The sequence below is a fragment of the Castor canadensis genome, chromosome 3 (assembly GCF_047511655.1).
Source record: "Castor canadensis chromosome 3, mCasCan1.hap1v2, whole genome shotgun sequence".
NCBI classification, from domain to species: Eukaryota; Metazoa; Chordata; class Mammalia; order Rodentia; family Castoridae; genus Castor; species Castor canadensis.
This window is the reverse complement of record NC_133388.1, coordinates 39,618,005-39,641,723: the sequence shown is the minus strand read 5'-3', so window position 1 is coordinate 39,641,723 and position 23,719 is coordinate 39,618,005.

The following is a 23,719-nucleotide window of genomic DNA, read 5'->3' as shown; positions in this document are numbered from 1 at the left end:
GACTAAACAGCTAACTGCTGTCTTTCCACTCATGTGCATGGGGCATTTAGGAGAAAAGCCTGAAAGCTTAGCTTTCTGTCTCATAAGAGAACTCTTTCACCATGCTGGTTTTCTGCAGTGTCATTTTGTGAGTAAGTAACCGCTTTGACTTAACCAAGTATTATCTGAGTCTAAGTCTGGTCCTTTATTAGAAGACAGTACTGACATTCTTAAAGTAATAGTAAAGCAGGATTAAATGAGATAATACAAGGTTGTCATAATGTTTATCTAATATTGTTATTTCCTGCAAAATAGTGAACATCTCAGATAAAATGCCCCCTTAATTCACTTCTATTTTTTAATATTCAATGATTTCAACCCAAAAGATACTAGCATGATTCACATAAAACTATGCTAATACCATTATCTACAATTACAAAACACAAAATTCTTAAAACTGAAAGGTGTTCAAGTCTCTCTTGTCCTCAAACCCAATCTGAATGTCTGGGAAGCTATTTATAGTACATATCATATTTCACATGCATTTGATTACTGGCCATAGACCCTGATATTGTGTATAATATACACAGATTATATATTTCCCTTGCAGTGACCTGCAGATATTGTAAACCTGCTTTGTATCTGTAATCCTAAGATTTGGTCTGTCATCAGTTCTTTTTCTACAGAAAGCTCAGCTCAGTACCTTTCCGAAGGCAACCTTCCCCATATAACTGATTAGGTTCTGTGACATATGTTTCTTCCTTGCAATTCTTCCTGAAATCTAGGTTCTAGTCATTTGACTTCCCAAAATTAAAGATGGGAAGGAGAAAAGAACCAAAATTAAATTAGTAAGTTTGTCTAATTATCAGATGCTTGGGGGGAAAAGTTTGATTAAGATTCTATTGAGAGTTAGTGGTATGAGTCAAGTGGTAGAGGACCTGCCTAGTGAGCATGAGGCCTTGACTTCAAACGCCAGTACCACACACACACACACACACACACACAAATGTATGAAGAGTATTGGTGAAAAATAAGATTTAAGCCTATGAGGAGATTCTATACATATATCCCTCTAAAACCATTGTCACCAGACATTTTGCTAATGCCTTTACTTTTCAAAAAAAAAAAAAATCCACACACTATTTTCCCCAAAGCGCCTATGTAGTACTTACAGAAAACATTATATCCATTTTTTCAAATGAGAAAACTGAGGCACCAGTGCAGTTTTCTAACTACCATGGTCAACATCAACAGTAACAAAAATGGCTTTCTGTAAAAGAATATATATTAGCAGGGTGCTGGCTCATGCCTGTGATTCCAGCTATGTAAGAAGCAGAGCTTGGAAGGATGGCAGTCTGAAGGACAGCGGTCCAGGGCTGGCAGGGGAAGAGGAGTGGGGAGGGACACCTATCTGAAATATAAACTAAAGCAAAAAAGTCTGGGGGCATGACTCAAGTGGTAGAGCATGAGTCTTAGCAAGCTTCAGGTCCTGAGTTCAAACTCCACCACTGCCCACAAAAAGCACCAACTATATGTTATTGGTAGACCCTAAAGTAGGGTGATTTATGGTCGTAGTTTCCCTAAGAATGAGAGGTTTCCCAGAATATGCTACTTTTGCTGCTAAACACAGAAATCCCTAAGTAAATCAGGAGCTATTTATCTTATTTTGAAGCTATTTTAGTTATCATTTCCTTCTCACATTTGAGCATACAGCAAGGGGTATAAACCATAATGAGAAGGTGATCATGAGACTACTCTCAGATACCATATGTACCCAACTCCATATTTAAATATTATATTGTGCCAGATAGAAAGCACAGAGCAAGACTGAAAAATAATTTATTACTATTTTGTTTCTTTCTTCAAGCTTATCCCTATATCTTAATGCTTTTGTAATAGCCACCCATTATTTATGCTTTAAAAAAAATAATCCTGTCTGGAAGGCGTGCTGCTTTCTTGCTCCCTCTCTCGTTAGAGCGAGGTTTTTCTCTCTTGCTCCTGGTTATTACTGAACCTAACTGGGCTTAACTGGGGGAGACCGGAGATTCAGAAAAGACACAGGATAGACAGACAGACAGAAAGTGGGGTCAGGTGTGTTGGGTGCTCCGTAGGCCTTACTCCTTACAGTTCTTTAAAACCTTGCTTAACTCTAAGAAAACTAGGAATAGAAGGAAAGTTCCTCAACATTATAAAAGCTATATATGACAAACCTACAGCCAGCATTATACTTAATGGAGAAAAATTAAAACCATTCCCTCTAAAATCAGGAACCAGACAAGGATGCCCACTATCTCTACTCCTATTCAACATAGTACTGGAATTCCTAGCCAGAGCAATTAGGCAAGAAGAAGGAATAAAAGGAATACAAATAGGTAAAGAAACTGTCAAAATATCCCTATTTGCAGACGACATGATCCTATACCTTAAAGACCCAAAAAACTCTACTCAGAAGCTTCTAGACATCATCAATAGCTATAGCAAGGTAGCAGGATATAAAATCAACACAGAAAAATCATTAGCATTTCTATACACTAACAATGAGCAAACGGAAAAAGAATGTATGAAAACAATTCCATTTACAATAGCCTCAAACAAAATCAAATACCTAGGTGTAAACCTAACAAAAGATGTGAAAGACCTCTACAAGGAAAACTATACACTTCTGAAGAAAGAGACTGAGGGAGACTATAGAAAGTGGAGAAATCTCCCATGCTCATGGATTGGTAGAATCAACATAGTAAAAATGTCGATACTCCCCAAAGTAATCTACATGTTTAATGCAATTCCCATCAAAATTCCAATGACATTCATTAAAGAGATTGAAAAATCTACTGTTAAATTTATATGGAAACACAAGAGGCCACGAATAGCCAAGGCAATACTCAGTCAAAAGAACAATGCTGGAGGTATCACAATACCTAACTTCAAACTATATTACAAAGCAATAACAATAAAAACAGCATGGTACTGGCACAAAAACAGACATGAAGACCAGTGGAACAAAATAGAGGATCCAGATATGAAGCCACACAACTATGAGCAACTTATCTTTGACAAAGGAGCTAAAAATATACGATGGAGAAATAGCAGCCTCTTCAACAAAAACTGCTGGGAAAACTGGTTAGCAGTCTGCAAAAAACTGAAACTAGATCCATGTATATCACCCTATACCAATAGTAACTCAAAATGGATCAAGGATCTTAATATCAGACCCCAAACTCTTAAGTTGATACAGGAAAGAGTAGGAAATACTCTGGAGTTAGTAGGTATAGGTAAGAACTTTCTCAACGAAACCCCAGCAGCACAGCAACTAAGAGATAGCATAGATAAATGGGACCTCATAAAACTAAGAAGTTTCTGTTCATCAAAAGAAATGGTCTCTAAACTGAAGAGAACACCCACAGAGTGGGAGAAAATATTTGCCAATTATACATCAGACAAAGGACTGATAACCAGAATATACAGGGAACTTAAAAAACTAAATTCTCCCCAAACTAATGAACCAATAAAGAAATGGGCAAGTGAACTAAACAGAACTTTCTCAAAAGAAGAAATTCAAATGGTCAGAAAACACATGAAAAAATGCTCACCATCTCTAACAATAAAGGAAATGCAAATTAAAACCATACTAAGATTCCACCTCACCCCTGTTAGAATAGCCATCATCAGCAACACCACCACCAACAGGTGTTGGGGAGGATGCGGGGAAAAAGAAACCCTCTTACAATGTTGGTGGGAATGTAGACTAGTACAACCACTCTGGAAAAAAATTTGGAGGCTACTTAAAAAGCTGGACATCGATCTACCATTTGATCCAGCAATACCACTCTTGGGGATATACCCAAAAGACTGTTACTCCAGAGGCACCTGCACATCCATGTTTATTGCGGCACTATTCACAATAGCCAAGTTATGGAAACAGCCAAGATGCCCCAGCACTGACGAATGGATTAAGAAAATGTGGTATCTATACACAATGGAATTTTATGCAGCCATGAAGAAGAACGAAATGTTATCATTCGCTGGTAAATGGATGGAATTGGAGAACATCATTCTGAGTGAGGTTAGCCTGGCTCAAAAAACCAAAAATCGTATGTTCTCCCTCATATGTGGACATTAGATCAAGGGCAAACACAACAAGGGGATTGTACTATGAGCACATGCTAAAAGCGAGAGCACACAAGGGAGGGGTGAGGATAGGTAAGACACCTAAAAAACTAGCTAGCATTTGTTGCCCTTAATGCAGAGAAACTAAAGCAGATACCTTAAAGCAACTGAGGCCAATAGGAAAAGGGGAACAGGTACTAGAGAAAAGGTTAGATCAAAAAGAATTAACCTAGAAGGTAACACCCACGCACAGGAAATCAATGTGAGTCAATGCCCTGTATAGCTATCCTTATCTCAACCACGAAAACCCCTTGTTCCTTCCTATTATTGCTTATACTCTCTCTACAACAAAATTAGAGATAAGGGCAAAATAGTTTCTGCTGGGTATTGAGGGGGGGGAGCGGGAGGGGGCGGAGCGGGTGGTAAGGGAGGGGGCGGGGCAGGGGGGAGAAATGAACCAAGCCTTGTATGCACATATGAATAATAAAAGAAAAATGAAAAAATAAAAAATAAATAAATAAAACCTTGCTTAAAACCTCTTTCCTGAGACACTGTCCCATGTTTGCTCTTAGCTTATCTTTAGCTTAATTGTTCTAAAGTCTTTTGCCCCTAGGCTTGCAGCTTTTCTTTAGCATTCTCTCTTTAGCTTTCTTAAAGCCTTGGTGCTCAGACCTGCAAAGTCTTGGTCCTCTATCTTGTGCTGTCCCATTGTTCTCTTTGGCTTTTCTTTTCTAAGGCCTATGTTAAAGTGCAGACTTTCTATCAACCCCTCTTTAGCCGTACTTTTCCCTTCCGCAATTTCCCTTTAGCAATTCTTTTCCCTTCAGTAATTCTTTTCCCTTCCAAAAGCTTCCCACCCCAAAAAGCCCAAAGCAAAAGAATCAAGCCAAAGCCCAAACCAAAGCCCCCCAAAATCCAAGCCCAAAATGCCCAAGGCAAAAAGCAAAAGGCTTCAGACAAAAAGCAAAAGCCTCCAGCCCTCCTTCAGTGGGCCTTTATTTATAAACAGTGGCAAATAGGTGGAGCAGAGGCCCTCAAAGGGGCATGACATTGTAACAGAAGAAACCTGACTTCCTGCTTCTCTGAACTGGAGGCGCAGCTGTTCTGCTTTTTCTGTTTCCAGGGCTGTGCCTTTCTCAACCTACAGGTAAAAGCAGTTAAGCCGCATTTCTCCTTGCTTTCCTCCAGTTCTCATAGGCTTTTCATAATCTGCTCCCCACACGTGTCATCATGTGATCCAGCAATTTCACTCTTAGATACAGACCCAAAAGAATGGAAATCAGGAACTTGAACAGATATTTGTACAAGGGCATTCAGTGGAGTATTACTCACAATAGTCAAAAGGTGGCAACAATTTCTGTCCATCAACAGATGAGTGAATAAACAAAATGTGGTATATATATGTAGTGGAATATTATCTTGTCATAAAAAGAAGGAAAGTGTGATACATGCTACACAATGGATAAACCTTGAAGACATTATGCTAAGTGAAAGATGCCAGATCAAAGGGACAAATGTTTGATTCCATTTAAATGAAATCTCTAGAATAAACAAATTCACAGACATATAAGTAAACTAGGGTTTACCAGGGACTTGCAGGAGGGGGAGTGGGAAATTACTGCCTACTTGTTACGAGTTTTCTTTCTAGGATAATGAAAAAGTTTTGGAAATACTAGTGATGGTTACACAGCATTGTGAATGTAATTAATGAATTGCACACCTTAAAAATAGTTTAAATAGTCAATTTTATGTTCCATATTTTAATCACAATAAAAAACATACCAAAATGTCATGTCTGAAGACTAAAAAAAAGTCAAGAAGGAAAATGCAGGCAAACTATTTGAAGTTTATGGCTAGTGTACTAGTAGACTATTTAAAAAGCTAGATATGAGAAAGGCAGACTTATACCTAGTGAAATATGAAAGGAATCTCTGTACTTTGCCTTCAACATAAATCCTTTTTCTATACATGAGTCTCTTGTCAAAGGTAAGCATTTTCAAAATATAGCTGGCAATCTCTTCTATAGTCTCTATTGCGAGTACCATAGACATAGTGTGAGATAACTGCTTAAGTAACAGAGAAGGGGAAGCTCTTTAATTCCAACCCACACTATGTACTTAATAATGCTAATCTTCAGAAATATAAGTCATCTTAAAATCTGAGGTACAAAAATTGCATCTCCAAGTTGAAATACACCAGGAGAGACCTCTTGCAGGCACCATTACATAAAGGTCCAAAATCCCCAAACCACACTTCCAACTGTCCATTCCTGCAGTAAGTCTTTCCTAAACTGCACCTGAGGGGTTCTTTTTACATATAGATTTCCAACTGTCCAGCACATTTGTTGAAAAATTATGTTTTCCCATTGAATTGCTTTGGGATTTTTGTCAAGAATCAGTTGACCAGTCTTTTTCACTCCCATCTCCTACATGTAAAGCAAGAGATGGTTCTCCTTCCTTGTCCTATTTCTACTTTATCTTGTTTTACTAAAATAAATCCTTGCTAAACTTAAAAAACAATCAATTGATGATATGCACAAAGATCTAGCTTTAGAATGTCTATTTCTGTTCTATTGATCTGTAAGTCTTTAGCTTTATAGTAAGTCTGAAACTCAGATATTGTAAGATATTTTCAAAATTGATTTGTCTATTCTAGATCTTTTATGCTTCTACATAAATTTTAGAATCAACTTGTCAACTTCTATCAGGATTCTGCTAGGATTTTGACTTCTTTATCCATCCAATTCATGAACATGGTGTATCTCTCTATTTATTTGGGTCTTCTTTAATTTCTTGCAGCAATATTTTGTAGTTGTCAGTATACAGATCTAGTATATATTTTGCTAAATATATTACTAAATATTACATAGTTTTAAATGCTATTATAAACATTATTATTTTTAACTGAAATTTCTAATTATTGATTGAAAGTATAGTCACTTCGTATTATTCATAGTAGTTATGTTCTATAAAATATCTGCAAAAACTTAATTAGAAAATACTGAACCACTACTCTTAGAGAAAATACAGAGTAAAGTTCCTACAAGCTTGTCATTACATTTCACCATCTGATCAACACATAACCTTGTGTACTTGTTTAAAAACAGTTTATTTAATATATATTATTGGTTCATTAACATTGAACTCACAGTTAACACTATTGTAAGTTCTGTCTGAACTAAGCTTATCTAACAAGATATTTTCTTTGTAAAGCACATCATAGCTGTATTGCACTCAAGAACACTAGACATCATTCGGCACTATGATTAGGGTTCATTTAAAATAGAAAATTTGCCAACAAAATAACAATAATGCCAAAAATGTGATATTAAATAGACCACAAAAAGAAGAGTTGATGACAGCATGACAACTGAAACAAGAAAACAAAGAAAGCATTACCTTTTTTCAACCTCAACAGAGAATGTGAGCTTCAGATGACTCAAATTTTTTACTGTTCTGCACATATCTACAAATGATTGTAAGAGTGCCATGAGTACTTTGGGCTTATAAATAAATGTTAGTGAATAGGATAATCCAAAGCATAAAAGCTGTGACTAAGGAGGATTGATTGTATTATAAATATAATTGATTTTTCAAATTATATCACAGTTGTTATTGACCTTGTATCCTGTGACTGTTCTAAATTCACTTACACGTTTTAGTAGTTTATTTGGAGATGCCTTAGAATTTTCCACATCGATCATTTAGTCTACAAAATTTCCTATACTCTTACTGATTTTCTGTATGCTTCTACTCTCAATTACTGAGAGGAATGTTGAAATCTGCAGCTATAATTATAGATTTCTATTTCTTATTTCCAGTCTATCAGTGAGTCTGTTATTTTGCACATACATACTTGGAATTATGTCCTCTTTATGAATTGAGCAATTGAAATTTATTTTACCTGGTATTAATACTAAGTCCACCCTTTAAAAAATTGTGTTTATGTTATATTTTTATCTGTGCTTTTACTTTCAATTTATCTATTTTAGAGTTAAAACTAGTTGCTAATAAACAGCATATAGTTGGGACTTATTTTAATTCAATCTGACAATCTCTTCCTTTTAGTCAGATTATTTAAATCATTTATATTTAAAATAAATGTTAATGTAAACGGCTTTATATATCTACCAATGTGCCATTTTCTATTTGTTTCATCTTTTTTGTTCCTTTCTTCTCATTTCCTGCCTTCTTCTATAGTAACTGAATATTTTAGGTGATTGTAGTTTATGTTCATTGTGGGCTTATTAGCTACACCTCTTTTTTTTTTTTCAAACTATTGCTCTAAGAGGACTTGTAAAGTCCACCATCACTCAATAGCTCAAATAAAAAGATAATGGAACCTGGTCATGGTGGTTCACACTTGTAATCCCAGCACTTAATAGGCCAAGGCAGGAGGTTCAAGGCCAATCTATCCTACATAGTAAGACCTTATCTCAAAAAGAGGAAAACAAACAGATAATAGAAAGGAAGAGCTGTGGTGATCAGGCACAGTATCTATCAGCAGAGCAAACAACTGATTTTATATTTGTTTGAGGAACGTGTGGAGCTTAATTAGTGATGGACTTTGAGAAGTATAATAAGATTGACACCACCTGTAAGATTGGTTGGCACACTACAATAGCTATCATAACAATCTTAATACAGCATACTTCCATTTCTCCCCTGTCCATTGAAAAATGTGTTTTATATTTACTCATATACTTGTCATCTCCAGTCTTCTTTATTTCTCCAAATAGATCCATATTTCTATCTACTACCATTTTTCTTCTGCTTAAGGAACTTAGTTTTACATTTGGTAGTCTGCTGGTAGTGAATTTGTTCTTCTTTGGCTTTTAAGAAAATGATACTTGCTTTTACTTTTAAAGATATTTGTGTTGGGCAAAAAATTCTAGGTTGACAGATTTATCTTTAATAATACCTGTATTCTACAGATATCATGTTATCTTCTGGTTTACATAGTTTTAATCAAGAAGAATGTTATCATTCATATCTTTGTTCCTCTTCAAGTAGTATGTCTTTCAACTCTAGTTGTTTTAGGATATTTATCTTTGTATCTGGGCTTCATCGGTGCTTTGTGTGGTTTTTGTCTGTTTCATCTCCTTGGGATATATGGAACTTTTTGGATCTGTAGATTTATAGGGCTTTTCACATTTGGAGAATTTCTTACTAATATTTCAATGTGTATCTGTACCTTCTTTTATTCTCTCCTTCTGGAATTCCAATTATATGTACAGCAAACCACCTGATAGTGTTCCATGGATTGTTGATTTTCTTGTTACTGACATTTTTTTCTCTGTATGTTTCATTTTGAATATTTGATACTGTGATGTCCTCACATCCCCAGAAGTTTATTCTGCAAAATTATAATTATCCATTAGGTCCAATTTGTTTTTCATTTCTGATATTGTGTTTGCCATTTACAGAAGTTCAACTGGACTCTTTTTTATATCATTTTTATATGTCAACATTTTATGCCTTCCTGTCCCTTCTCAAACATGCAGAAATGTGACTTTAATGTCTTTGTCAGATAATTCTACCATCTCTGTTGTTTCTGGGTTTCTAATTGATTTTTCTGATTGTGGGTCATACTTTTCTACTTCTTCAGGTGCCTGGTAATTTTTTCTGTATGTGAGATATATTAAATTTTATGTTGTTGGATATTAGATTTGTCACATTCTTTTAACTACTATTAATCTTTGTTCTGGTACACAGTTTTATTATTGGAATCAGTTTGGTAACTTCAACTTTTGCGTTTGAGTTTTGTTACTTTGGATTACAAGTAATCTTTAATCTATGATTAATTTGGTCCCACTGTTAAAGTAATACCTCTGTGAGGATTTTACTTTAGATTCTTTGTATTAGGAGGTCTTACTACTTTGGCTGGTGACAATACCAATTATTCACAGGCCTATGCAATCTTCCTACTTCTTTCCAGAGTTATTTTTATGACCTTAGGTATTTTTTTATATGCATTAGCAGATAATTATTCAGTCATGGACTCAAAGGTTCCTTCTACAGTAAGTGATGATCAAAGATAGCTACATTTCTCTCTTCTCTTCTCTCCTCCCTCCTCCATCCTCTCTTTATCTCTCTCTCTCTCTCTCCCTCTGCCTGCATAGCTCTCACCTCTCTCATATTTTGTCCTGAAAATTCTTACCACCTTGGTCTCCCTAAACTCCAAGCTCTGATTATACAATTGAGCATAACTTTGGGATCCCCTTCCCTATGCTGCAGCCTGTTTAGGTAATAAGATCTTGTAATAATAGGGTTCACCTCATTTGTTTTCCTCATCTTGGGGATCATGGCCCTGTGCCACCTATTGTCCAATGCCTGAAACCTACTGTTTCATCTATTTTGTCTAGTTTTATAGTTGTTTAAGAAAGGTGAGTGAATATGCTCCTTTTTTACTTCACCATGGCCAGATGTACCCCAAAGGTAATAATGCAAGACATTATTGAGACAATTAAAAGGATTAATTGAAAATGGCATATACATACAATAGAATTTTGTTCAATCTTTAAAAAGGGAAGGAAATGATGACACTCACAACAACATAGGTGAAGTTGGAGGACATTATGCTAAATAAAATAAATCAAATACAGGACAAATACTTCTTGATACCACTATGTGATGAACCTAACAGTAAAACTCATAGAAGCAAAGAATAGAATAACAGTTACCAGGGGGCTGAAGGGAGGAGAAAATTAGAAAGTATGAATCAAAGGGCACAAAATTTCAATTACATAAGACAAATAAGCTCTAGAGAGCTACTGTAAAGTATAGTGCCTGTAGTTAACAGTACTGTGCTAAATAAACTCTTGCTAAAAGGGTAGATCTTATGTTGAGTGTTCTCATCACAAAATAATAATGATTATGATGATGATGATGATGATGATGATAAAGAGGGCAGGAGGAAACTTTTTAAAGGTGATGGACTTTTTTATGGTGCATACTGGGTGATGGATTCACAGGTATACACTTACCTCTAAACTCACTAAGTTGAATAGACTAAGTATGTACAGTTTTTTATGTCATACTTACATAATAATCACTCAATGAACAATAAAGTGTTATTTAAAAAAAAACCAATTTTGTGATCAAGTGTTTCGTTTTGTTTTACTATCTAAGACCCAAGTTAATGTTTGATCATACATATCAGTTAAGTGGGTGGGTGCTGAATTCAGGTCATCTCATCTCTCTTTTACCATCTACAAGCTGTGTGAGCTTGGTCCATGTTTTCATTCCCTAAAGGCCTCTGCCTCCTCATTTATAAAATGAGAATGATAATAATGCCTATCTTATAGGGTTGTGGTGAGCATTAAAAGAGCCATAGTGTAAGAACAATAGCCATTATCTATTGCTGCATAACAAACCTGCATAACAAATTATTCTAAGTTAGTGGCATAAAAGGAGAATCATTTATTTAGCTCACTATTTTGTAGGTCACAATTTTGGGTGGGCTTCTTTGGGAAGCTCTTCCACTGGTCTCGGTGCAGCTTACTCACACATCTATAATCAGTGGTTGATCATCTAACTCATCCTCCTGGAATTCAGGTCATTGTGGATTCTGATGATGGGGGTAAGTGAACCATGTGTTCCTCATCCCCCCATAGGTAGCCTGGACTTGTTCACATAACAGCTCAGGGTTCTAAGAGCAGCAACAGCATGACTGCATCACCAAAGCACTTTTTCAAGTCTGTCTGTTTCACATTTGCTATTTTCCCTTTTACCAGTACAAGTCAAAGAACCCAGAGTCAGTGTAGGAGGGACACAGCAGTGTTGTGGATATAGTGAGGGGCCAAATTTGTACATATTCTTGGTCAGGCAAAGTCAATCATGCCTGTAATCCTAGCTACTTAGGAAGCAGAGATCAGGAGGATTGCAGTTCAAGGCCAGCAAGGGCAAAATGTTCCCACTATATGCCCTTGCCATCTCAACCAATAAAAGTTAGGTGAGTTGACATGTGCCTGTCATTCTAGCTACACAGAAAGTATGAACAGGAGAATTGTAGTCCAAGCTGGCCCAGACATAAATGACAAGACCCTATTTGAAAAAAAGCTACAGCAAAAAGAGCTGGAGGTATGGATCAAGTCATAAAATGACTGCCTAGCAAGTGCAAGGTCCTGAGTTCAAACCCCAGTACTGACAAAAAGAAAAAAATGTGTATATATTCTTGCCATCTTCCATCTCCAACATATTAGCAAAACTGTTCATATTTAATGCATCTTTGTAACTTTTCTCTATTTTTCTTGTAGTAGGTCATAAGTACAGCAAGCATGCAGTTGTTACTATTTATAAACAAAATTCAGTAATAAGAATCATGCAGCTGAGGTGTTACCTATTTACTCTGTGCACTTTATAGCTTAAATAAATGTCTTCATCTTGGTCCAGTTGATCTTTTCACTCTGCTCTGTGCACTTGTTACAACTTAAGGGGATATCTTTTGCCTCCTGTCTACAATTAAGTTCTGCTGCAAAATTCCTTCTCTCTGCACTCTTCAGCAGGAACACTTGTATAAATCACCCAGAATGTTGGCAAGAAAAGAACTACTTCTGGGCTGAGTGCTTTTTGAAAAACTCTTCCCGGCTACCCAGAAGTCATTTACATAGGTTAATTCCTAGGGGTTAAAATCCATGGCACCCAGTTTGCTGCAGCAGCTATGGGAGCCTTTTCTGCAGCATCACAGAGGGATTACTGCTTAAGCATTTTATGCATACCTATATATGGGCACTCTTGACAGCAGAAATACTATTTTATTGCTCCTGTATATTTAGGTCTGAATAGACCTCCACCCCTGGATATGTTACTCTCCTGACACCAAGTGTCATATTTATTGTCCCAGTGAAGAATTGCCTGAATCTTCCTGGATCATGCCCTCATCTGCAAATCATTGCTCAATCATTCTCTGGTCCTAAATTTCCAAACTTGATTCAATCATAGATAGTGTGTGCATATCCCACAAGTCTTCACTGAACCTCAATAACGTACAAGCCACTTACTTCTCTGTGGCAGGATGATTCACTGAGATATTAATTTCACCTTGTTCTTGCTGCTGTAGAAGAACACATGGGAAATTTTCCTCATTCTAGTTCTCTTCCAAGAAGAATAACCAATGCCCCTGTGATCAGCCTCCCTGTTTTGTGGAAATTATTGCAGTAGCTTGTTTTTCAGGACAGACCCTGAAGGCAACACACTTCCCATTACCTAAAACCTCACCTCCAGATCTTTGTTTGACAAGAAACTGGATCTTGGAAAACAAGGGATTAATGGCCTGAACTCTGGAGAGACAGAGACAGAGAGACAGAGAGAGAGAGAGAGAGAGAGAGAGAGAGAGAGAGAAAGAACTCACATTGAATGGGAGGAATTTTCAGGAATATGTTTTGGGTATGGAATACTTGGAGCTCATTCTCTGCAGTGACCCAGAAGGGGTAAGACCTCCAATATGGCAATACTTGGATAGCAAGTGCCATGGACTTTGGCGCCATGCACAAATTTGGTGCAAGAGACTGTTCATATTTAAATGGAGTAGGTAGACTTGGACTATGAACATCAAGTTTCCTACATTGTGTAAGCCCTGGCAATGGCCTCTCTCCTGTCCCATATGTCTGCAATGACATTTCCTGATAGCCCTAGCATGACCAAGCTAGCAAACAAAGACATGTAATATGTCTCTCACATCCTAGCCAAAGTGCAAATTTATACTGATACAATTATAAAAATAAAATCATCTTCAACACATCCCTAGGAGTTGGTCTTCTAAGCTATTTCCCATCATTGAATTTTTTGGTTTCAAGCAAGTCGCCAAATCCCAGAAGTACCAGAAGATACACAGTAGTAGCCAAGAGTTGGTGGGAGTCTAATATGTCAGTGCTGAGATCTCCTTTAGAACTGGTACAGGATAGCTAACTGGCACCGATAGGCCTGTTAGCAGGTGCAAGCAAAAGAGGAGGCAAATCCTACCATGGCCCCAAAAGCAATTACATAGAAATGTTGCTGTAGGACTTAACATTAAAAACTTTCCATCAGTTCTAGTTGGCTCTATCTCCTAGTCCAAAGGCAATTTCCTCCCAAACTTTAGCATTATTGATTCCCTCTTTCCCCTTGAACTTGAAAATCCAGCTGTGTTCTCTCGCCTCTGACATCAGCATTACTGGCTTTGGTACAGCCAACCATCTGGTTGATGAGGCATGAGGCAGAATGGAATCCAGCTCACTGTTCCTTGCTGTTTCCACATGAGCATTGCAAAGCTCACTGGCATCAACATAGATGGTGAGCTGTGACTCAGACTCAGGAGGAATTATCATTTTAAGTGACCTCAGGCTATAATTTCTGATGATGGTCACAGATCAGATTGAGATTGAGGTGGCTCTCCATTTGATATGGAACTTTGGGGAATATTTTTAGTCAGATGGTCTCTACAAGCAGATCACCAGGTGATATGAAATCTTCAGTACAAGTCATAGAGTTCTAGATTATTGAGAAAAGGAGTTTGCATTTTTGGCTATTTCATTGTTCCATGTATGAAATCTGTTCATTTACTATCTAAATTCATACTTTTAAAGCTGCTTTTTATTTTTCCTACTCCTTTTCAACACCATGTCTGTAAGTAGAAATGTTCTACCCATCAGCATTAACCATTTTCTTCACCTTCCACCCCCAGCCTCACTCCTCCAGCTTTTCTGTCATTTCTGACTTTGGAAACTATAAAGGGGAAAAAGAGATGACAACAACAACAACAACCAAAAAGAGGAGTTAGTGTGAGAAGGGCAGCATGCTGATGGAAACAGATCTTATAATCAGAGAACCTGAATTTTGTCTTTGTTCTGCTACAAACTAAATGAGTGATGTGACATCACTTGAACACTGTACCTCAGATTCTTAATCTATAAATAATAGTAAATGGGATATGTGTAATCTAGAAAGGCCTTTTATCTGTTATTATCTGCTAAAGGAAAGTTTAGAAAAAGATTTTGAACTTCAGATCACACCAAAAGTAGAAGCAACAAAATGAAAGTGACTTAAGAAAGCCACAGTTTCTCCTCATTTTCTCCATGAGCACTGAAGTATGAACTGTATTTATTTTGTTTAGTATTTTCATTATGGAAGTAAATTACCTGAGTAAGTTTTCCATGGAAGAATGAGTTATTTCTCTCTCTCTCCTTCTCTCTCTCTCAGAAATTTAAGACTTAGGGAAACATCAGACTCCCTAACTTATTTACCTATCTGTGTTCCCTAGACTTCCCAGTTGCCCTTCTCTACTTCTGCTCTGAAACTAAAGTATAAAAGGAAAAGACCCATCCACAGCCTTGCTCAGTGTGATGGTGCAAACCTATTTCATCTTACTTTGTATTCAAGACACACGCACTCCTCCTCCTGTAGTATTTGCTGATATACTTTGCTCTCCAGCTGCTGCAATATTTAAATCGGTGATTCAGTACACAGACCACATGATGTACCACTACACGACAAGCAAGGTCTAGCTCTCCAAGGGGACAGAGGATCTAAGCATCTGCTATTCTCCTCCCGTCGCTTATGATTACCAAACACCCCTTTACACACATAAATATTTATGGGCAAAAATAAAACTCCCTAGTGCTTTAAGCCAATCTCTCTACTTCTCAGTGAGTTTTTAAAGTTTCCAAAATGAATTTTTTACTTAATTCAAGACTCTGTTTGATGTGAAGAACTTATAACATACAATTATATTCCCAGAAAATAATGTAAAACCTCAGACTTAGAAGTATGATGCATGCATTCTTCTAGTATGTAAACTCCACAAAGGAAACATCTTTGTCTATTTCATTGATATATCTTAAGTATTTAGAACAGTCCCTGGTGTATAGAATGAGTTCAATGAATATTTTTTTGAGTGTTCAATGATTGAATGCACAAGAACCCCAACTACAAAACATATGAAAAATTTAAGACTAGAATATTTTTCTCTCTCTCCATCTTCCCCTCTCCCTCTCCCTCTCTCCTTCTCTCTTTCTCCTCTCCCTTCCCTCTCTCACTCTCCTTCCTCCCCTCCCAGCACTGGGGATCAGCACTGAGATGCTGATATATGCTAGGCAAGAGCTGAATCACAGAGCTAACCCCAGCCTTAAGATTACAATTTCTAGGCAAACATGGCAGAACCTGAAAATCTTTGATATTAAGTGAGAACAAAACAAGAGTGAAAAATAATCATGAGATGTAAAGTTCACGTACTAATTTATTCACTAGACAAATCATTGCTAGTTATTACCAGGCCCCAGCACATTAGGTTCTGAAGCAATTATAAAAATAAATAAATAATAATTGTTCTTACTATCAAGGAAATCTGGATAGTGATTTTCAAAATGTGGCCCATGGATCTCCTATTAGTAATTGGGGTAGATTCTTAACTCCTACTCCACTGGGAATCAGAATCCCAGTAAGCTTACTGAATCAGAATTATTGCAGGCCATCCAGGTAATTTCAATTTATTAACCAAGCAACACTACAAAGACTTTTGAGAAGTTGGTCTATAGCCATTCAGGTAATATTCACATTGTCACACCCACACATACCTTAGTGAGTGGGTAGGATATAATAATATTAAAATGACATGATCATACAAAAGTCTTTTCTAGACTAATCCTTACTGGAGCTGGTGATTTGCAATGAAGAATTTTAAAAAATGAACATATCACACATACTTGAAGACTCAGAAACAGGTCAAGTTTCCCGCATGTTCTTTACATTTCTAAGTTTCTGTACATACCGTTTGAAACTTGCCTCAGGCCTCATCAGTTTCAAATATTTCAGTGTCTCCATTAACCTGTCCTGCTCAGCACAAACTCCAAAATTGACTGACACCTGCACACTTTTTGCAAAGACTAATTAGGTCCTCAGTGCCCCAAATGTAGTCAAAATCAACTACCATCTGGCTCAGGATGGTGCTGCCTACCATTTGAATGTTTAACTTTAATTATGTGTTTGTGTAATTTGATGCAATTTTCTATGGACTACTGACATAGCACATCTTTAAATTACTTTGCTGACCCTTGTGGATTGTTAGAGCAGTTGCTTATCTCCATTTGAATATCTCCTTGGACTTGGCTTCTGCAAGAAAAGCCTTTTGCATCATTCATTTCTCTAATGTCTTGTTTGTTTGTATTCTTTATATTTACACATTTTTCAACTCTCTAATTTCTACTTCTTCATGAATCTTTGTCTTTTACAGGTCTTGACTGTTTTGATAACCATTCTCTCCATTTTAATATTCTTGTCAATCCTCCTCCAATTCCTCATGGATTCTTTACTAAATTATTTGCAAAGGTTTAATATTTAGTTATTTTCCTTGTTCTGTGCTTCAGAGCTATTGTTTACCATCCCACTACGAGTTAGTACAGATTGAAAGTTAGATCACATAGTCAGTTGTTATTTATGCAATATATTACACTCTCATCCTCTGTGGAAAATGTATATTAAATTGAGTGCCAGCCAGAAAAAAGTAAAAAATACTTTGGGAATTGTAAACATTGGCCACTGAACTAGATGCAAACAACTCAACATTTGGGAGGAAAACAAATTAATAATGATATAACACTATGCAGTGTTTTAAGTTAAACTGTTCATGTTTGCTATTAATCAAAACATTTTTTTCAACTCGAAGTGATGGTACTTAATGTTCTGTTAGCTATACAAGGAGCTAATCAATTTGTCCCTTAAATGGATGTTCAACTGATTAAGAACGCTAATCATCAGTTATGAAATCCATAAGGCACAGATGAGTCAGGTTTAAAATGTTTCTTTGCTAACTTGGGGCCAATAATTCTGTCTCCTTAAATTACCTCTTATTTCAATTGGAAGAAGTTATTTTCTTTCTTAAATATGTAAGTGTTACCTTCTTACCTATGGAAATTGAAGCCTAGTTTAGCCTATAGTTTAGGAATCAAACCAAAAATGATGCTATAGTGGGCTCAATTTCTTATTTAATCCCTAAAGGATAGTAACTACATAAAGGAATTATGATTTGACATAAGAATAGGTTGCTATGAATTAAACAAAGCAGTTTATACGTTTAATTCTCCTCCATACTTTAAAGAGGTTTTAAGAATGTTAATTGTTCAGTATTCCAAAAAGGTGATAGGCTAGGGATGTAGCTCAGGTACAGCATGTGTTTAGCATATTCAAGTCCCCTGAATTTGATTGCCAGCACCACTGGGGGGGAAAAGGAAGTAATAAAGATCATTTTATCTGAAAATATCCATCCATTCAGCAATATTTGTTAAGCATCTATGATGTACTAAATGCTGTGTCTTACATTACACCAGAAAGGTAAGGACAAGTAAAGTGCAGTTCCTGACCCTAGAAAGTCAATTAAGAAACAAAAATCAATTATGAGACAGATAATTAGACATAAATCTGATACATTTTGACATGAGTCACTAAAAAATAACAATATAAAACAAAACAAAAAAGAGAAGGCTCACAGCAATGTGCTATAGTTTATACATCAGAGATTAACAGAGTAAAAAGCTACCTATGTCGGAAAAAAAAAACCACAGTTCAATGACTTTAAATTCAAGGAAGTGGAAGTCAGAATGTTTGGCCTTGAATTCCAGTTTGTAGTTATCACTAATTCCCAACTTGACCTTGGGAGTATTTTAATCCTCTCTTTGTATTTCAACTTTCCTATCTGCAAAAGATCAGTGAAGAATGCTCCACTATGTATTAGAGGTATTAATTTAAAATCATTTGGAGAAAAATCAGGGCATCCTCAAGGGCTTCTTTACTTGGAATCCAAATACAAACTTATTGATTATCTACTGAGTGTTGTTCAGGGTGCTATACCCTGTTGGAAACATATAGAACAGGAAATAAAATGATACTTTCTTCAATTAGTTGCCACCTTTTTGGAGAAAAACAATCAGTAGGCAATAATAATGAAGAACAAATGAATGAATATCTATTGGGTGACTACTGTATAACAAAAACTTAGACCTTTTAAACTAAAGATCTTTCATGTTATAGTATTTAAGAGTGAACAAGTGTATATAATTAAAGGCGAGGCTATATAAACTTTTAAAATCTATATAAGGTTGGAGGATAGAAATATCAGGCTGTATTCAAGGATGGCTGCATTGAGGTAAAAGTATTTGAGCCAAGATGTTGAGCTATTGTGGAATAGATGAAGTTGGATAGATAACATCACATTCTGGAAGAAAGGATCAGACTCAAAGAAGGCAAAGAGTATAACTAATGATCATAGTGTATTTACAGACATGCTGTCACTGGAACAGACGTCTTATAGATGGATGGTGAGAAACTAGAGGTATACTTTGAAAGCCAATTAAAAATTTGCCGGGATATCAGTTTAGAAAAAAGTGTGTAGGAAGACAGAAAATATTTGAAACAGGGAGAGGCTGAAACATCTAGAGTAGAAAACTGATGTGATAAAAAGAGGTTTAAGGGATGTTTGTCTTGTAGTGGCATATTGACTAGATTTTAGGGTTCAGCAACTAAACCAGAGGATATTGGCTCTTCTGATTCCATACTTACAATTTCTGCAACATCTAAATCACAAATACTGTCTTATTATTTATACAAAAAATATCACTTAGAGATTTTTAGATCTACTCTTTGATTTACTAAACTTGCAGTGACAGATGGCTTATTTGATATACAGTGCTAATGCTACTTGCCCAAAAAACAGAACTGTTGTTTATATGCCCAACCTTTATTTCTTCACTGTCTTCTTATCTAGTTTTGACTTAGGCTTGAGTTAAATAAGAGTCAGTAAAGTAAATCATTACTCCTTTTCCTTCCTTTAATTTTCAGGCATGGTTAGTGCCTGGTGAAGATGAAATAGGGGCAGGAGTCCTGTGGGGTCCTCAAAGCTTTTTCTGGGTTAAGAAACTGTAGGTTAAAGACAGAAGGAAACAAGATGATTACTGATACCAAAATTTGCCTCTCTATACATCCTAAAGTGAATTGAGAAGGAAAAGAGGAGGAGCAATAAATAAGAAGCAAAAAAAACCATAGGAGTAAAGTGGACTCTATGAGGCTACAGGCTCTGCTCAGAGCTCAAGGAATTGTCAAGTCTAAGAGAGGAGCCACATCAAGACACAGGCTCAGTTCTCCAACTTTCTAAACATCTAAGGAGACTCCTGGGCAGCATCCTCAGCAGAAGCATTTGCCTGTTCCTTTTCCTCCTCTATTTTTTCTTCTCTAAGTACCTCCATCCCAACTCCTCTCTCTTAGCAAAACCAGACACTCCTTCATTGTTCAAAGGAGAAAAAAAGGAAATCCTTTGGATTGCACACAGGAGGGACTGACATCTGATTTTATGGGAAGCACATTTTTGTTATGTTTTATGCCTTTTGTCTGTGTCTTTAAATATTATCCATCTAAATACGTATTAACCACATTCCCCTTTATAAACAGGGAGATCTTTTTTTTGGGAGGGGGGGATTCTTGTCTTTAATCATTGATTTTCATTAAACATGGCTTAAACTTTGGTTTTTCATCCAAATTGGAGTATGAAATTTCTTTCCCACTCATAAACAGGGAGATCTTGATTCCTAGGCCTATCTGGGATCCTCACAAATGTTTCTTTCTGCCATATTTTGTACCACCTTTCTTTTTCTCATTTATTCCTCCTTGGCTGTGGTCTCCTCGTTGTCTTCTTCTATTTGAGGCAGAAAAACACATAAAACAAGGGAAATATGGTGAATTCTATGAACAAATACTGACTTTTAACAGAGTAGCATACTTTCTGAAAATTGACTGTGCAGAGAAATCCCAAAACAGGACATTCTTGTTTTATCATTATTTTGGCCATAATCAAAGGACTCAACATTGGTGGATCTAAAAGTGGGCCCTGTTCATCAAGATTACAAATGTTGCAATGTACAGTAGCTCATGTCTACAATCCCAGCTACTTGGGAGGCAGAGATTAGGAGAACTGTGGTTTGAGACCAGCTATGACAAAAAGTACAAGATCTTATCCAAAAAACAACTAAAGCAAAAAGGGCTGGAGATATGGCTCAAGTGGTAGAGTACCTGCCTAGCAAACAGAGGGCCCTGAATTTAAACTCCAGAGCTGCCAAAAAAAAAAAAAAAAAAAAAAAAACATTCCAACTATCGTGTGCTACCACCCACCTGCTTCTTTCTTGCCTCTGTCCAGAACCTCACTGGTAAGAGGCAACCTTGCCTCTACCAGAGCAGCTTTGTCACTCAGGCCTGGGGTTTTGGTCACTGCAGACAACACAGAAATGCTGAGACGGCTCTCTGTGATAGAGAGGGAGAAGATCATCAAGAGTCTGGATCAAACTTTCTGAACCCTTCCAATGTTACATTGGGTTTTAGAAAAGAGTAGAACAAAGAGCAGGAAAGTAATGCTTGCCGGGGCATGAAATGACTGGCTTAGATAATGCAGCACTGATGGAAGTGGGAAGATTCAAGATTTGTTTCAGAGGCACAGGGGATGGTGGGTTGCATGTGAGAGTGAGGAAATAGAAGAATCACTACTAACAGTTGCCTTGAGTCTCATAGGAAACTTTGAACTTGGGCTTTGGAACAATGTTGGAACTGTTGAGATTTTGGGAATCTTGAAGATGGCCTAACTCCATTTTACATTACTGAGATGGCCATGAACCTTTCCCAAAGGTTCCCCAAGGGCAGAATGCTATGATTTGAATATAAGATGTTCACCACAGGCTCAAGTGTTGAATGCTTCATTTCCAGATGGTGATGCCATTTTGGGAGGTTATGAAAACTTTAGGAGGTGAGACTAGCTAGAGGAAGTAGGTTACTGGGGGCAGGTCTTAGGAATATTTTATCCCTGGCCCCTTTTTTCTTTCTCTCTCTGCTTCTTGTCTTCCATTACATGAACAGCTTTCCTCCATCTCATGGTCCCACCACCAAGCACAGCCAAGGGACCATGCACTGAAACTTCTGAATCTGAAATTGGATAGTTGATACGGAGTTTGTGTCCTGGCAAAGTCAGTGATTGAAGATATTGGACCAGAAGTTAAGAATAAAGTAAACAAAAAGTTTATTGAAAGGATAGCAAAGTACCATGATGGGTGGGACTTAATGAAAGGAGCTAAGCCATAGAATAGCTGAAGTCTAGGGGATAATATAGAGCTTTTTCTGATTTAGGCTGTCCCTAATTCTACCTTAAAACTACATTTGTGATTAGATGTCATTTAGTTGACTTTTCACTGAACCTGACCATTTGGTAATCCTCCCCCCCATCCCTAACAAACTGGACATTCCATAAGGGTCTGGTCACCTCATCCTAGACTTGAAGCCATTTATGTTTTATGTTTTATAACTCCCTTTTGCTATCTTAGTGGGAGGTTTGCTGTTTTACTTTCCTTGAGGAGCCTATTTCATAGTCCTTTGGATTTTTTTTTCAAAAATAGTTCCTTATCTCCCTTATCTAGGAGAAAGACCTCTATATCTATTATCTTGGTGAGAGTCCTGCTCTTTAGTCTTCTTAGATGTTTATTTTTAAGGATGCCTTCCTGTCTCTCTTATCTAAGACACAGTTACTTCTGCCATTTGCTCCCTTTACATTCTTCTGTTATTTGCTCCCCTCACAAAACTATGAGCCAAAATAAGCCCTTTCTTCCTTTAAGTTGTTTATGTCAGATAAAGCTAAAGTAACTAACACAATACCTTATAACTGACATAAATCAATTATGTCAATTTTTTAAAAAATTGATATAGATCAATTTGTTAAAAATACTTATCCATGCCTAGTGGCAAACAGTAAAATTTTTAAGGTTGTAGTTACCATTTCTATTACCAAGACAGAATATGGCATGGGTAGGAAATTAAAATTTTTGAAAAGTAGGCAGTTTCAGAAAGATATCATGTATACTATAGACTTTTATTTTGGAGTGTTCCCAGCCTTCTCACCTAAGCAGTCTTATATGCTAGATGGGAGGCAGCAATGCACAGGTGTTAAGAGCATGGACAGCTCTGTGTTCCTCCACATACTACCTGCAGACTATAGAAAAGTTGTTTAGCTTTATTTTATCTGCATTCCTTGCCTGCTTGTTACAGTTATGGATAGGACTAAAATGAGATAATACATAAAAAGTTAAAGCACTGCTTGACACATAACAAACACTTAAAAAGATGTTAACCATTTTCAGATTTTCTCACCCTATCTGTCTTTCCAGTTTTAGTTTGAAATAATTGTCTAATTACAAAGTAGCAAATCTATTTACATATTTCTAAACTGCCAAGGCTAGCTTCTCATTAGAAGCTCTGCCAGTATGAAAGGGTCCACCCTACTGTTTCTGATTGTGTCTGTATCTATGCACTTCAGAGCTAAGTGTTTCCTCCAAGAAATAGTCAAAACCCCCATTGTTAACCAGCAAATTCCACTTCTACAGAAAATACTAAGGAATGCTGCTCAGATTTTAGCTGCAATATCATTAATAATAGTGAATAAATGAATTAAGAAAAACAGTGACCAGCAATAGAGAATTGGATAAATTGAGTAATATTACATGTAAATAAAATTTTAAGAAACTCTAAAAAGAACGCTCTATAAAAATAATGATGAAAAAGGAAGTTCATAATATATATTTTTGAAAATTTAAAAAGCAGACTACAATGTGGGATTGCCATATCCATATGATACTATT